Source organism: Belonocnema kinseyi, chromosome 5 (assembly GCF_010883055.1).
Source record: "Belonocnema kinseyi isolate 2016_QV_RU_SX_M_011 chromosome 5, B_treatae_v1, whole genome shotgun sequence".
In the NCBI taxonomy this organism is placed as follows: domain Eukaryota; kingdom Metazoa; phylum Arthropoda; class Insecta; order Hymenoptera; family Cynipidae; genus Belonocnema; species Belonocnema kinseyi.
Window position 1 is genome coordinate 40,418,258 of NC_046661.1, and position 16,851 is coordinate 40,435,108.

A 16,851-nucleotide genomic window follows, 5' to 3' on the forward strand; every position below is an offset into this window, starting at 1 on the left:
TTGGAATTTCTTTCCGACTAATACTTTTATTTATAATGAAGACACAATGTTTTATAACAATCTAATTGTTTTAAAAAATGAATTAAATTCTTAGAGATATTTCTGAGAGGTATCCAGGACTGATTTTAGTTTTTCACTAGATTTATTACTGTATTTTTTCACAAGTTTCAGATGTATATGCATAGCTAACTTCTGGGTCGAAATTGTTCACGTGAGGGTTTTTTTTTTGGAAGTGTAAAAAACAAACTTATGTGGGTCATATTTGAAAAATGAGTTTTTATTCTTATTCTATTCCTAATCGTGAAAACACATGTTGATTTTCAACTCGATGTACCTTATGTTAACGAATCTGGATAAAATTTACAAAAAAGTTGGTTTTCTTATACACTGTAAAAAATACGTTTTAAGATCGCACTTCAAAGTGTAAATTTGCACATGTAAAATGTCACTTTAGACGCATTAAAATTACAGGTTAGAAAGCAAATTTATATATGTTATGTAGAATGACGTCTCTTACAGGCTTAATTCTATGACTTTGCATAAATGCATACGACGTGTTGAAAATCACTACGTTCAGAGTGTGTAAAAAAACGACTCGCGCTGTACTTAGTAAAATTCCCCAGACTGGTAAAATTACCGACTGCGCCTAAATTTCTATTTTCTAACAAAGATTTCTCCACTTTATAGTCATTTTATATTCGTCCGTATAATATACCACGTTTGTCTGATTTTCGCGATAAAGCTTTCTTTTTCGCTCTTTTGTTCGCGTGTCATAAGCGAAGCGTGCATTTTAGTTTACAAAATTTATTGCTCACTTTCGGCGAAAGCATTAATGCGAGTGACTGACTTTAAATTATAAGTTTCATGCGATTTACGCTTGCGTAATTATAAATATAGTTTTAATATAATCCCAGTGGGCACAAAGTTTGGCAACGTCTTTACGTCATCGTTACGACATTTTTATGACCACTTTACGACATCCTATGTCCATGTCGTTAAGGTGTCTTTACGATATCGTAAATAAGACGTATGATCTGACGATGTCTTTACGATATCGCAAAGATACCGAAACGACATGGACATAGGATGTCGTAAAGTTGTCGTAAAGCTGACGTAACGATGTCGTAAAGACGTCGCCAAATTTTGTGCCCACTGGGATCTTACTTGATTTAAGAACTTGAGGTTATGTTGATATTTTGCAGAAATTTTTCACTTTCCGTTGTTCAATTTTACGTCACATATTAAATTTCAGTTCAGTTGAGAATTTTACACTTTTGTTCAATTTTTGACATTTCTATACAAATTTCACGCCGCTGTGCAACCTTTTTTTACAGAATATGAAATATCTGTTACACTTCATGGGGCTTGCGCCACCTCTAAATAAAATATTTTTTAAATGCCTTTAGGGGGGGGGGGGGGCGGTTTGAAAAATAAGCAAAAATGTTGAACTATAAAATTAATAAAAAAATTATAAATTTTTAAATTTATATTTTTCATTATTTTTAAAAATAATTTTTTAACTAGAAATTAATTTTTTTTTTTGGGAATTTGGATAAAACTGCTGTATTCTTTTGAAGCTTTTCAAAAGACTTAGAAAGCTTCTAAATCTTTTATTCAGAATCTTCTAAAATCTACGTTTTGTTTACAATTTTTTTTTAATTGTTTCATGCTTTACATTATTTTGGAATATTTTAAAAACTTCTAAATATATCTTATACATACTCGAATTTTTTCGAAATTAATAATTGACTACATATTTTTTCAATTTCTAATGAAAATTACGTTTGGTTGAAAATTAATTTCTTCGCTTAAAAATTCTTTAATTTTAAATATTTTTGTGAAAATTCATGTACTTTGTTAAAAAAAATCTTCTTGGGTGAAAAATTAATCTCTTCGTTTGCAAATTGAACTGTTTAGTTAATATAATTTTTCGTTAAAAAATATTTTTTTGTGGTAGAAGACACATTGTTTTAATAAAAAATGCATCTCTTTTGGCTGAAAGTTTGGTTGAAAATGTCTATTTTATTCTGTTTAAAATAAATGTTTGAACTGAAAATATAACTATTCCATTTTTGCTTGATAATTTGTCTTTTTTTAGATGAACAATTAATTTTTTTGGTAGGTAAGAAAACAAAAAGTATCAGTAGCAAAACGTCTGGATCCGGTAATATCCAACATATTATTTTTTAAAAGAACGATAATTATTTTCAAAATTTGCCGATTGATAAATTATTTAAGGGTATTGAGAAATTCAATTGTTTGAGAAATAAACAAAATCCATGATGTTAGTTAATAAGTTCTCAAATGTGGCCAAATTGTAGCTTCCGGATTTTTCCAAATTAAGTAAAATATTACATCAATAAATTAAAGCTACTGCAGTATATTTGAGTAGAATATACTAAAAAATTACCCTCATATAATTTTTTGTTTGTAATTTATGGGCCTTTTATTCATATTAATTTTCATAAGTTGTTTCCTCCTGACGATTATACTTTTAGTTAAGAATTTTATTATTAGGTTGCAAAATCAACAATTTAATGAAGGAGTAATCCTTTGTGTTGAAGATTTTCTGTCTCTCTCGTTGCTAAGTTTCTCGCTCTAAAAGTTTAAAAATCTTACCAACGGAATACTACCGATTTTCGGATATGAGTTTGTAATTCTATTAGCCAGGGGGCACTAGGCTGTATTCCCGATTTTGTAATAGTAGTCTCTGCAGTCATTTAAGCGCTCAGTGAAACCTACCGTTTCGCCTTAAGGAACATGAGAGTAAAGTCAGGCTAAAACATGTCACGCAATCAACACGACCAGAACATCATATCGAAACAGGGCATAAAATTTTATTTGACAGAACAACAGTCGTTCCACCCCCCCCCCCCCCGCGTAATACCTGATATAACTCGTACAGTTTTTTGGCGCAAAAAAGTTTATCGGTGGCGCATTTGAGCGCATTTGGGGCGCAATTCAGTGGGCTATAGAAAACCCGAAAATTAAGAGTATGCTGTGGGGGGGGGGGGGGGGGGTGGCTGATTTAAGTGACCTGAGTAAGTCATAGATTCAATTACAGGATTCTATGCAGTGGCTTCCTCTCCGTCACATGTTTCTCCCTTTCTTCTGATATCGTCTCTACCTATCCCTTTCCTCTTCCCCTTCACCCATCCGAATCGCTTAACCACTCCTATTTCCATCCGATATATGTATATATTGCTAAAATGTTCTATATCTCTCTATACTTCCCTTTCACATTGCTGTTCACTCCTATATTGTTCTCGCAGTCACTTGTTCCAATATTTCTCTCTATCATTCTCCATTTGTTCCTGTCCTTCCCTATCTCTTCTACTTCATCTTTCTTCAATTATCCACTTAATCCTTTATGTCGATCACAAGCCCCTCAATTATCTCCCTACGACTTCATATACTACGCCACCCTTCCTCTCGTTCCATATATCCTTCACTCTGCCTCTCTGCCCCTATCTTCTTTTGAATACCATACTCTATCTCTCTCTCTTCATTTTTCTCAATCTCCACCTACTCTATTTCTCGCTATCGATCATTCCTTATGAATATGACATATGTTACTCTCTCTGCTCTCCTCCCTCCTTCTTGCTCTTTCTCCCTCTTTCCTTTTCTTTCCCATTCCCTACTTTTCTTTCAGCTTGTTCCTACCATTTCACATCCTATGTGACCTTATCTCCTCCTCTCCTTCCCTCCTTCTCAATCAATATCTCTGTAACTATGTCTTTCTCAATAATTCCCTATGGGAATTCCCTATATTCACAACCTCTAGAAAAATACAGTGATTACGGGGCTTAATAAAAAAGCCCAATGTTCAAACAGATAAAAAATTGTTTGAACAATTTAAAGTTCGTTAAAGTGCTACTCGGTATTCCTAAAATCCCGATTAAAGATTATTTGAAGGGTCCGTGGGCTGAACCTGTTAACTAAAATTTTTTTCGAAATTGATTTTTTTGTATTTTATGGAAAATTTTTTATTTGCTTTTTCTCACAATGGCTCTGTTTACTCGTAGAATATGCCAGTGAGACACATGTCAGTGTGTGTGTGTGTGTGTGTGTGTGTGTGTGTGTGTGCCGTTAAGTCTTTTTGCGTGTCGAAAATTTGTTTGGTTACTTTCACGTCATCTACGATTTTGTCGTCTACAGATCGCTGTAAAGACGAAGGTGAGCGATGTGTCTCGATTACTAATACTCAGCAAATTTTTGTAAGAAACCAATAAAAATGTTTGCAAGCACATCTACGTTCGGCTTGCGAATCCAAACATTTTGACTTGTAAAACTTGCGCGCTGCTTGAAAAATAACGCAGAAACATGCAAGCCCAGGAAAAACAATAGAAATCAAGCGACAAAACATTACAGACAAAAAATATTTTACTGTTAAAATAATATTGAATAGTGCAAAAATAACAACGATTTTCCTTTGCCGTGTAAAACTTCTTAAATGTTAATTGACAGGCTCAGACAGCGTACCCCTCATTTATGAAAAAAACAACATTTAAAAACGTTAATAAACTTCAATACTCTCAATATCTTCATCCTACTTACGCAACTGTTTCTTCTTCTTCTGTTCGGGAATGCAGCTGCCACGTTACTAATGTCACTTGAAGAGTATGATAAGATAACCGATTAAATGATATTATTTTGAATTATATTATCAAGAGTTTACATAATGGGATACGCCTCAATGAAAAAATTTGTAGCAAATTTAGAGGATTTCTCAGAGAAAATCTTTCCTGTGATAGCCCTGGGGGGCCAGAGAAACCAGAAGGAGCCTCTACTTAGTACCCTTAAAGACCCCACTGAGCCCCCTTCGGGTCCTTCTTTAAAAACTCGAAAAAACAGCAAAATAAAATTTTAAATTGTTGAAATTCGGATTCTACGTTAAAATTCCCTATAGACGGTCATGGAGTAATTGCAATACTTTTTTTTCCATCTTTAAAAGTTAAAAAAAATGTAATCAACTTCTTTTGAAGGTGACTTCAAGCGCATCCATATTAGCTCAAGTAGTATGTTGCGCGCGAAGTTTAAAAATAAAATTCTCTCTCACTTGCATCACAGCGTTGTTGTCTGAGATTTACACTGCGTGGCGTTAGCATCAAGAAAAAATTCTTAAAAGTTACCGATGGACCGCTTATTAACTTCGACTGAAAGAAGATGAACTTGAAGGCGCCTTCGGCCCATGTAAATGACAGGTATTTTATTTTTTAAAGTTTTTATAGCTGAAAAAAAGTATTGTAATTACTCCGTGAGTTTCTAATGCAAATTTTAACGTAGAATCCGAATTTCAACCATTTAAAAGTTGATTTTGCTGTTTTTTGAGTTTTTTTTAAAGGAACCGAATGGGGCCTTTAAGGGTACTTTATAGAGGATCCATACGGTCCCTTCGATCCACCAGGGTTCGGTTCCTTCGGTCCGCCAGGGAGGGGTTGGTTAAGAATGGAAAATGACCGTAGAATGTATTTTTGTGCCAAAAAAAAGGTTTCTTTAGGGGAGATACACATCTATTTGCTGGCATAAAGATTGCGGGGTGCTTTTTCTATAGCCTATAGCTAATCTTAAGGTGATTCCTCTGGTTTGATATTTAGCTATTTAGATATTTAAGATTTTTCGAAAAATGGTCTGGTTCTTGTATTATTATAATTAATTGAAAATATGATGCATTTTATGCGCCTAAGAAGGAGCAAATTGCCACCATGAGTGTAAACAAGGTGAAAGGAATCTCGGGGCTGCTATTTTCTGAACGAAACCACCTCTGGCGTACCGAAGGAACCGAATGGGTAAATTGTTGAAATTCGGATTCTGCGTTAAAATTCCCTATAGAAGGTCACAGAATAATCACAATCGTTTTTTTGCAATGGCAAAAAGTTAAAAAAAGATACAAGACGTATAACGCCTGTTGATTGCTACACTTCAAGCGCATCATCTGTAAGTAGCAGTCAACAGGCGTTATGGATCTTATATATTGAAACGGTCACTTTGATCTACGCCTGCTACTAGGCAACCCGAATACACCGGAAAAGCTCGACACGCGTGAAGCCTTACGGTAGGCGAGGGACTACGAGAATAGTTGCGCGAAATCACACTAGGAAGCGTCGCAGAAACTCTCCTACTGTCTGCCTCAGCAGTAACTGCTATAAGAAGGCAAGTGCCAGGCAGGTCAGTACCTCTCGAGTGGACAACGGGAATCCGTCGTCCACACATCCGGATTTATTGCTCAGAGCTGTTGCTCTTGAAGAATAGAGGTCCGTAGTTTTGATTTATCTAGGTACGCTATTTCAGGATTTAGATTACTTTTATATCCTTTTTGTTGCTTGGGTACGCCAGGAAAGGCTCCTCGCCATTTATATTGTTTTTTTTACATTGTATTATTTTATTTTCTCGCGTAAGCTGCACAGGCTCCGAGACATTGTATTTGATTTATATTGTTTTCCTCGGGTACACTGCTCAGGCTCCGAAATCTTGTATTTACATTGATTATTATTTCCTCGGGTACGCTGATCAGGCTCCTAGACATTGCAAATTGATTTTATTGTTATTATTGGTTCAGGCACGCTGTTAAGGCTCTGAGGAATTGTGTTATTGATTTATTTACTCGGCTACGCTGCTCAGGCTCCGAGAGACTACATTTTACTTGATCTCATTTGGCTCGGGTACGCTGCTCAGGCTAAGAAATCTTGTATTTACATTAATTATTATTTCCTCGGGTACGCTGATCAGGTGCCGAGACTTCGCAATCTGATTATACATACTCAGGTACGCTGCCCAGGCTTCGACCAACTTCCTTTATTAAAGAATACTTTAAACATTGTATAGAGAAATCCAAAGAGGCGCTTATGAACAAATTTAATATTAGTATTAACTTAATATAATAAGACTGAATCATTGTCATGTAAAACCGACATGAATGTCATCAGTATTAATTGTCACTTTTGGTAAGAGTGAACCACATTGTAAGATGCTTAAGAAATAGATTAAGACAACGCCGTTGAAAATAAGAAACCAACCAACCGACGTTATAAACAAATATTATGATAAACGAGTTTATCTGTTAAAATATACATCATGTTTAATTATTTTTCTCCTTCTGGGTTCTACACTATTTTGACCGAAATTATGGACTAGGTGAAAATTTAAGAAAACAAGGAATAAGGAACTCTTTCAATATTTTAAACATTTTTTACAGCTGAAAAAAAAGTATTACGATTACTTCGTGAGTTTCCACTAGAAAATTTAATGTAGAATCCGAATTTCAACAGTTTATAAGTTGATCTTGCTGTTTTTTTAGTTTTTAAAAAAGGAACCGAATGGGGTCTTTACGGGTACTTTGTAGAGGCTTCATTCGGTTCCTTCGGTCTGCCAGGGACGGGCGGTCTGGAGTGTTATTTTTTCGACGATACATTAAACATCGTGAATTCTTATCGAGCCTAGAATTTAGAATTTCAGATTGAGTGCCTGTCATGCCTCACTCAACCTTACTATTTTTAGAGATAAGAGCCGGTTGAGAAAAATTAAAAACTATTAAAATATTACTGAATTTAATTTGAATATTCTGCATTAGGTGCATTAGATAACAACGCGAGGATTAAAAAAATACAGAAGAAACTTGGGTAATCCGTTTAATTTCTGTTGAGAATTTTCGTGATTTATCCCACGAAGAAATAATAAGGAGATTCAACTCCGTTTCGGTATCTGGCAATAGAAACATTACCGTAAGTAGGGTACTATATTAGATGGGAATATGCAAGCTGCCATTCAGGTTCCCCGCCAAATTCAAAATCGCTAAATTGATATTGAATTATATAAATACACTTACATGATGAAGATGATTTATTTTTAAATTATACAGAAGCATTGTTATCAAAACATAAATAATAAATAAAATTACATATGATATAATATATGAAATATTTAAATTCGACTATATGATTTTCTAACCCACACATTTCCTAAAAAGTAGCTATTGCAAAAACTATGATTGCAAACGAAATTTTACTCAGGTATAACTAGGCGTGTGCTAAAATTATAATCTTGATTTTTTAAATAAATATTAACAAATAATAAAATAATAATAGACTATAGGTGAAACATTAGTACAATTCTTTTTCAAGAGTGTATTATGATAGCTATTTATATTTCACATCATACGCCCTTTTCATTTGCGTCAGATAATGTGCGCAGTTCTGTAGAAAAACGGGTTCTTAACCTTACTTTCATCTGGATCTCATTTCGCTTTAATATAGCAAAAAAATGCTCATAGGCAGTTTAACTACATGTGAACATAATCTTTAGACCCCCTATATTTAAATTATATTGTGATAGTCATAAATAATAGTAATAACTTAGCATAATTTTGAATTTAAATTCGGTTTCCATTTGTCGCGTCTACAATTTATGATCCACATTGACAGTCTTTCTCTTCGCCCTAGTGGAAAACGGTAAAGTTTAAATCCATCCTCGCTTCTATTTTTACAAAACGGAGCACTGCGGCAGACCATTTTTCTTATACTTTAAACTTAATTTTAATTAAAATATACGACATGCTTATCGCTCTGTTTCCCGCGAACTGTCCAGGAACCAGAATGGCGTTTGCATATTCCTGTCTACGGGTACTTTGTAGAGTCTCCTTTCGGTTCCTTCGGTCAGCCAGGGGTGCATTAGATAACGAGGAGGCAATTAAAAAAGGCGAAAGAAAATCGGTTAATCCGTTCAGTTTCTGTCGAGAGTTTTCGTAATGCTTGCTTCACCATGAATGTGGTGTTGCTCAGGATTGATGCACTATTTTGTTTCAAACAAGATATCCCAGATAACAATCGTGCGATGCACGCTTCAAGCACGCCTGCGACTCGCACGATGCCACCCATATCGCACGCAAATGACAAGCACATTCCCTGATTAAGTGATGGGTAAGTGTGCGTGCAAGATGAGGCTCATTCAGCCATCACTCATGTTCTTTTGTCGTAGTCCTTACGGAATATATATGGTATAAAGATTTCGATTCAGTTACATATAACATATAAATTTTACGTATAAACATTTCGATTCAGTTAAATCAAATTAATATTATTGTTCTTCTACAAGAATTTTTAGATTTTTCAGTTTTTTAAAATAAGTTTATCCTACGTTCTGAAACTCTTCTCAAGTTTAAATTATTTTTGAATTTCATTAATTCTACTAAACATTTCTTGAATTTATTCGATTATTTACGTTTTTTTTACTTCTTAATCATACCGAATCGAAACATTTTGATTTTAAAACCTTCCACACTCTTTTTAGAAATTTTAGGAAATCGTTTTATGTGTTTAAAAGTCTTTTTTAATTTTCTGTTAAAGTTCATTTTTCAAAATAAAAAATTATTTAAAATTTTCACACGAATATCAGGAAAATAATTCTTTTTTTATCTTTCAGACCTTCTAATCTCCTTATCTTTAAAAATTATTCAAATTTTTACTGATTTTTTTTTAATTCTGCGAAATAAAAAAAATTGCCTTTAAAATATTTCAGATACTTTGACAATTTTTGAAATCTTTTGTAATGTTTTAAAATGTTTTAAAATATGCTCCTGAAATTAGTTTTTCTAAATAAAAAATTTATTTTAATTATTGCTAGAAACCTAAGAGAATTGTTGTGATTTTCGTGAAACCTTACGAAATCTAATAATTAAAAATTATTCAGAATTTTCCTGATTTTATTTTAAATTGGAAAAAATTAAAAAGGTTTCCTTAAAATCTTCCAGATTCTTCATTGAGAATCTTTAACTTCGTTTAAAATTTATTGAAATCTTTTAATATAATCCCTTAAAATTAATTTTTCGAAGTGAAAAATTATATTAATTATTCGTAGAAGTCTAAAATAATTTTTTTCATTTGCGTTAAACATTACAAAATTAAAAAAATATATTCACAAGGTTTATTTATTTTCAAATCGTTTCAAAATTCCTCAATATCTGTTAAACTTACGCAAATTTGAAACCACATTTTGTAAACCAATATAAACTTAAAAAAAAATAGTGTAACAAAATTGCGGAAGAAGGTTTAATAAGAATTAAGTTCCTTATGTTTTTCTATAATGATCTAACATAGCATAATTGCATGAATTTTCATTCTCTTGACACCCTGCAAAATTCAGTTTACTTGAAAACTCCTCCTAATAGCCATTTAGCCCCCGAAAACGAATCGTGAAGTCGAACTTTGCACCTGTAGAGATGTGGGATAACACACTTCAGTTGCAGAGCGAAAAGCGTTCATTTATCGGTGTGATTCAGCGAATTTTTTCTAACGGTGTATCGGAATTGTCTTCACTCTGAATTCTAACAATTTCGGATGTAAACTTGAAGTTTTGAAAGCTTGTGTTAACTAATTGCGCTAACGTCACAGTAGCTGCTATCCGCTCTTGATTTACAGGTATCGAATGTTGTTTTCCATAAAAATTTGTCACTTTTGTGTTGAAAATTCAACTATTTGGTAAAAAGTGCAATTCTTTGTTAAATGTATTCTATAGTAATGTATCGTTTACTGTTGAAACTTAAGGTATTTCCATAAATTTATAAATAAATTTAGATTTATCATTTGATTTAAAAAATCACATATTTAACTGAAATTACAATTATTCCACTTTTTTGGAAATTGTTTATTTTTTAGAGAAATTTAATTTTCATGGTCGAATATGCATCTACGTATTTGGTTGAAAACTTATGTTTCTAACCGGTGGCGTAACTACGAAATAGGGGGCCCCAGATATTTTTTTTAGTAGGGGGACCTTTATCCGACAAATATGATAATATAGGCTACGAAACCATAGTTTTCGAGGTCCCTGATGTTAAGAGGCCTCAGACAACCCACTTGACCAGCCTGGCGGTAGTTACGCCGCTGTTTCTAAATGAAAACTGAGTTATTATACCTATTGATTGATAATTTAGCTTTTTTAGTTTAAAATGTATGTATTTGGTTGAAAATGGATCTTTTTGGTAACAAATTTGTCTCTGATTAATCTCTTTGGTTAACAAAGTAACTATCTTGTTTAAAACAAAATAGTGCATCAATCCTGAGCAGCAACACATTCATTGTGAAACAAGCAGTTATATTTGAAACAAAGGTTCAAGAAAAAGAGAGAGAAATGATCAATATCTATGATTTTCAGTATGTTTTGTCGAACAATCTGAGAAGAGATGATAAATTACAAAAATTCTCAACTAAAATTGAACGGATTAATCGATGCTCTTCTTTTTTTAATCTTCTTGTCGTTATCTAATGCAGGATACCTGTCCAGAGAGGAGAGTTGGACTTCATCACCACATACTTGAGCCCTCCCTGGCGAACCGAAGGAACCGAAATGAGTCTCTTTAAAGAACCCAGGAAAAAAGAAACGATTGAACTGGAGCCCTTTGAAATGTGTATCTTAAAATTCCAGACTGACAAAGTTGCATTTCAATCGTTTTGGGACTCTTTGAATTGCTCAGCTATTTGGACTTAATTAAATCTGCCAAGCCACATTCGGAGATGTACTCGTTCTATAGTATTAATACATTCTGAATAGGAAAACATAACCTCAAAAAACTAAATTAAGTTCAATTCGTGATTTAAGATTGACAGAAGAAACGCATAAAACGTTTCAAGTTCTCAGTGAAATGGAGTTTGAAGGACGTCAAACTGAATTGAGAAGTGTAGGGTCCTTTTTACAGAAATGAATCTGCATCATACAATCGATGTTTGATGAAGTTCGATTAATTATATATTGCAGATTACGCTCTTTATTATTTAATTGTAGTAAATGGAAAGTGGCTGAAAGTAAATTTAAATAAAAAAAGACAGATAAGTTAGGGACGTAAATGAATTGGATTTTTAAGATTCAAAAATGTCCATCATAAGAAACTTATTTTATAAATATGAATTGCGTAAAATGAAATATCAAATTAATGTAAATATTTTAAGTATTATAATATTTAAATTGTAATAAAATTCACATATATGTTAGTGAAATGCAATTTTATATAAATAGCAAATTTTTCAATAAATTATACAAATCACTATATTAAATATTTATGATTATAATAAAAGATAAACATGAACGCGTGTTTGGTGTGCGCATGGCGTATGAGCAGCCGCTTTCTCTCTATTTCGCAGTGTAAGAAACAGGCATAGTATTGCGTTTTATGATTCTAAACTACGATAACTATTCGATAATATAGTGATTAAATTAAAAAAATAAAGTTTTTATTTTTTCTGGTCCGTAATTTTATTTTGTGAATAGTATTATTACGATTAACCGTCCTTTCTCAATCGGTAACGAAATATTTGTTGGTAAATCGTAAAATAACCACTTCTCCGATTCACTGGTACCTCTAACCTATCGTCAGCAATCTGTCATTCCCCCTTTAAGATACACATTTCATATGACTTGAAATACGATTGAAACGCGGTCAATTTTTTCTTGTTTTCTGGGTACCCTTAAAGAACCTACTGAGTCCCCCTTCCGTTCCTTCTGAAAAATCTAAAAAAAACACACAAAAAACAGCAAGAACAACTTTTAAATTGTTGAAATTCGGATTCTACGTTAAAATTTCCATTTGAAACCCACGGAGTAATCGCAATACTTTTTTTCTGCAACGTTAAGCATTTTTAAAAATGTCAGAAACTTCTGTTGAAGGTGACTTCAAACGCATCCATAATAGCTTAAGTAGTATGTTGCGCGCGAAGTTTAAAAATAAAATTCAAAATTGGCAAATAAATGTAAATAAATATATTTAATAATTTATATGTATAATTTTACAAAAATGTAATACCTTCTCCGATAAGAATCATATGAAAAATAATAATTTAAACAAATCCTTTAACTTTAGTCCTAACATTTCGTCTCGTAACCTCAAGGACACGGCTTGGCTGTTCTCGCTTGCATCGCAGCGTGATTGTCTGAGGTTTCCACCGCGTGGCGCTAGCATCCAGACAAAGTTCTTAAAGTTACCTACGGAACGGTTATTAACTGCTACTAAAAGAAGATGCACTTGAAGCCGCCTTCGGCCCAATTGAATGACAGGTATTTTATTTTTTTAAGTTTTTAACACTAAAATAAGAAGTATTGCGATTCCTCCGTGAGTTTCTAATGCAAATTTCAATGTGGAATCCGAATTTCAACAATTGAAAAGTTGATCTTTCTGTTTTCTTTTGAGTTTTTTAAAGAAGGAACCGAAAGGGGACTCAGTAGGGTCTTTAAGGGTACTTTGTAGAGGCTCCTTTCGGTTCCTGCGATCCACCAGGGCTACCACCAGTCTCCCTATTCAGATTCGGTGGTACTCGGTTTCTGAAATGAAGGTGAGGTATCCAGAGCTGTAGATACGTAGTATCTCGGAAGGTGTCTTAGGGCGACATAAATAAAAATAAAATGAAGGAATTTGGGATTTAAATAATTAATATATTTACAGTAAAAGAATGTGTAAGTCTTACAAATAGGATGGGTACATAATATTTTGTTTGAAGAAAATTGAAAATCAATCTTCGATTAAACGCATAACGATTAATTGCATAACCCGTTTTTGTGAGAGAAAATTCAGCGAAATTTTCAAGTTTACAGGTTTATTGCAATAAAGAAAATTTATACCAATTGAAGGGCAATGCTTTTTACATTTTTTAAATATTAGCTTATACTTCACAAAGAAATTTTGAAAATTATTTAAAATGAGGATCTTGCAGCACACCTATTTAAACTTATGGCGCTTATACATTTCCTTTATTTATTATTGTAAAGTAAAATGCAATAATATATTAACTAGTCATATTTTGAAATTGTTGCAATATTGATAAAATCATATTCCTGTTGTAAAAATATATAATTTTTTAAGCTCAGCATATCAGTAAATATTTCTCTTTCGTTCGAGTTGCATTTTAAAGCATTAAAATAAAAATATTACATTTCAAATTAGTCGCCCTGAAGCATCTGCTATAAAACTTATCTGCGGTACTAAATTCTGCCATGTTTGAGTCGAACTCCTCTCTCTGGACAGGCCTGATCTAATGCCCCTAATGAAGAATAATCAAATTTAATTCATTAATATTTAAAAAATTTTTTATTTCTCTAAGCCGGCTCTTATATCTCTCAATAGGAAGGTTAAATGAGGCATGACAGGCACTCAATCTAAATCCTGGGCTCGATCACGGGTTTACAATGTTTAACGTATCGACAAAAAAATAACACTCTAGACCGACCGTGTTTTCATTCAGTAAATATCGACCATGATATTTCTTTTACAATGGGTACTCTCATGGTGGCGGTTTGCTACTTCCCAGGCATATCACATTCATCATGTTTCCAATTAATTGGAATAAAACAAGAACCAGACCATTTTTTTAAAAATCCCTCTTTGAGGAATTGTATTTACCCATTAAGGTTGTGTGGTTCAAATATGACATGAAACAATTCAGAATTGTGGGAAAGAATTTTTCATTTTTCAATACATGGGCTGAATATCATAATGTGAATGACTAGATCGCGGCGTACTAAAACGCGGTTCTGATATACTTTAAAATATCTTGAAGTATGTAAAGTATCTTGAATAGGTTACCAGATGGGTCTCGTAAAAAATGAGCAAATGTTCGTTTTAATCCCCCTCACATACACACACAAACACACACACACACACACCCAGATAGTAGGTAACCAACCCACTCATATGCGTTTATTAGAGAAAAATTAATATTTTTAGATTTAAGTGTAAAAGTGAAGATTATTCTATTCTTTTGAATGCGCGATTTTTCCATCTATCTAAGCTGCCATCATAGGTGTCGGACGCGTGAGAGTTACGCGGCAGCGTAAATAGCAGACAAGGAAGCAACAATTTGTTGTAAAGCAAATATCTGATATATTTTGCGTAAAAAAGGTATAAGATTGAGTGTTTGAAGGTAAATAAAAATTAGATTATGAAGCTGAATTGAGCATTGAACAAAAAGAAACTGTAAAAGACTGAAATTGTGAACGAAGGGTTATCCATGTGCTTTTTCGATGACTCGTCACGACGGAACCACAGTACCCCGGCTCAGTGATCCCAGATCTAAAACGAGACGTGGTCCAATACTATGACACGTCTATGTGCGTGTGAATATGGTAGGAGACGATATAAATGCCTGGGTTGCGCGCGCAACCCATTTCTCCTCTTCTGAATTTGAAAACTCGAAGGTGCACGATTGCCGGTCGGAACACTTCGGCGGTTCTATTTATATCTCTATCTGCTTTGAAATAAAATGAAGAGATTGGGATTTTAATATTTCCAGATTTCGATGCTGGGCTGGCGATCCTCATGATTTTAATACTTCGAATTATTTGAAATTTTTTAATTAAAAAAAGGAAATTTCGTTAATTATCAGCAATATTTGACCGTTCATTTAAAACAATCCATTACGAACAACTGTTAAAAAATATACAAATTTGAACAGGATGGTTCGAAATAGAAAGCCTTAAATTGTTAAATTTGTAATGAGCTAAATTTTAAGTTTGAACGCTACAATTTTAATTAAAGAAAAGATTCAGGATTAATTTAAAACTTGAAATTATTTCAAATAAATTGAAATACGATTTAGACTTTTGAAGCTTTAAAAAAAAAGCTTTTTGAGAATTGTACAGTATTCAAAAAGAATAACAAAAATTGTTGAAATTGCTAAGAACATTGAAAATGATTTTTTATTTTGACAAATAAATTTTAAGTGAGTATTTAAAAACATTTTAAAAATTAAAAAAAAAGAATCCGAAAGATTTTAAGGAAACTTTTTTATTTTGCATTTGTTTTAATTTTAGGGAAAAAATCTAATTAACAAAATATATCAATTTTCTACCCAAAAGTTTAGTTCTTAACAAATTAAATTAATTTCCTATAAAATAATTGGTATTTTAACTAATATAATGTACTGGATGAAGTTTCAACCAAAAATTAAATAGTTCAATTTCCAGATAAAAACGATGAATTTTTAATCAATTCTAGAATAGTTACATTTTCAGATAAAAAAAATCATTTTTAATCGGAAAAGAAATTTTCAATAAAGTTGTTAAATTCTCAACCAATAACATGAATTTTCGACCAAGAAAATTAATGATCTACAAAAAAAGACAAATTTCAAACAAAATTCATGAATTTTCAACGAAATTATTTAATTTTAAAGTAAAAAAAAACGAATTATCTACAAAAAGTTTTTTTTTCAGCGAAAAATATAAGTTTTCAATCAAAGAGTTAAACTTTCAACCAAATAGTTAAATGTTCAACCATAATTATAAAACCTTATCAAAAAAAAAACGTATTTTTTACAAAGTAGTTCAACTCTTAGTGAAATAATCGACTTTTAAACCCAAGAAGATGTACAGTTCATATTTTAACCAAACAATTGCATTTTTGACCAAAAATGATACATTTTTAACCAAAAAGATAAAATTTCTACAAAAAAGGTCAATTAAATTTTAATAAATTTTTAAATTTTAAAGTGAAAAAGAGTATTATCCACAAAAAGCTGAATTTCAACCTAATTTAAAGGAAAATAGTTGAATTTTCAACTATAATTATTAATCCTTAATAAGAAAAAATTAATTTTTTTACTAAGTAGTTCAACTTTAAGTGAATAATCGAATTTTCCACTCAAAAAATTATGATTTTAATTTTTAACAATATATTTGCATTTACAAGAAAACGACTTTGCAACCAAAAAATATTTACAGTTGATAATTCAACCAAAAAATGTAATTTTTAATCAAAAAAAGAAATAAAATTTTTTAACAAAGTAGTTGAATTTTTGATAGAAAAGAGGACTTTTTTTACAAAATAGTTACATTTTTAACAAAATAATTAATTTTTCAATCAAATAATTGAGT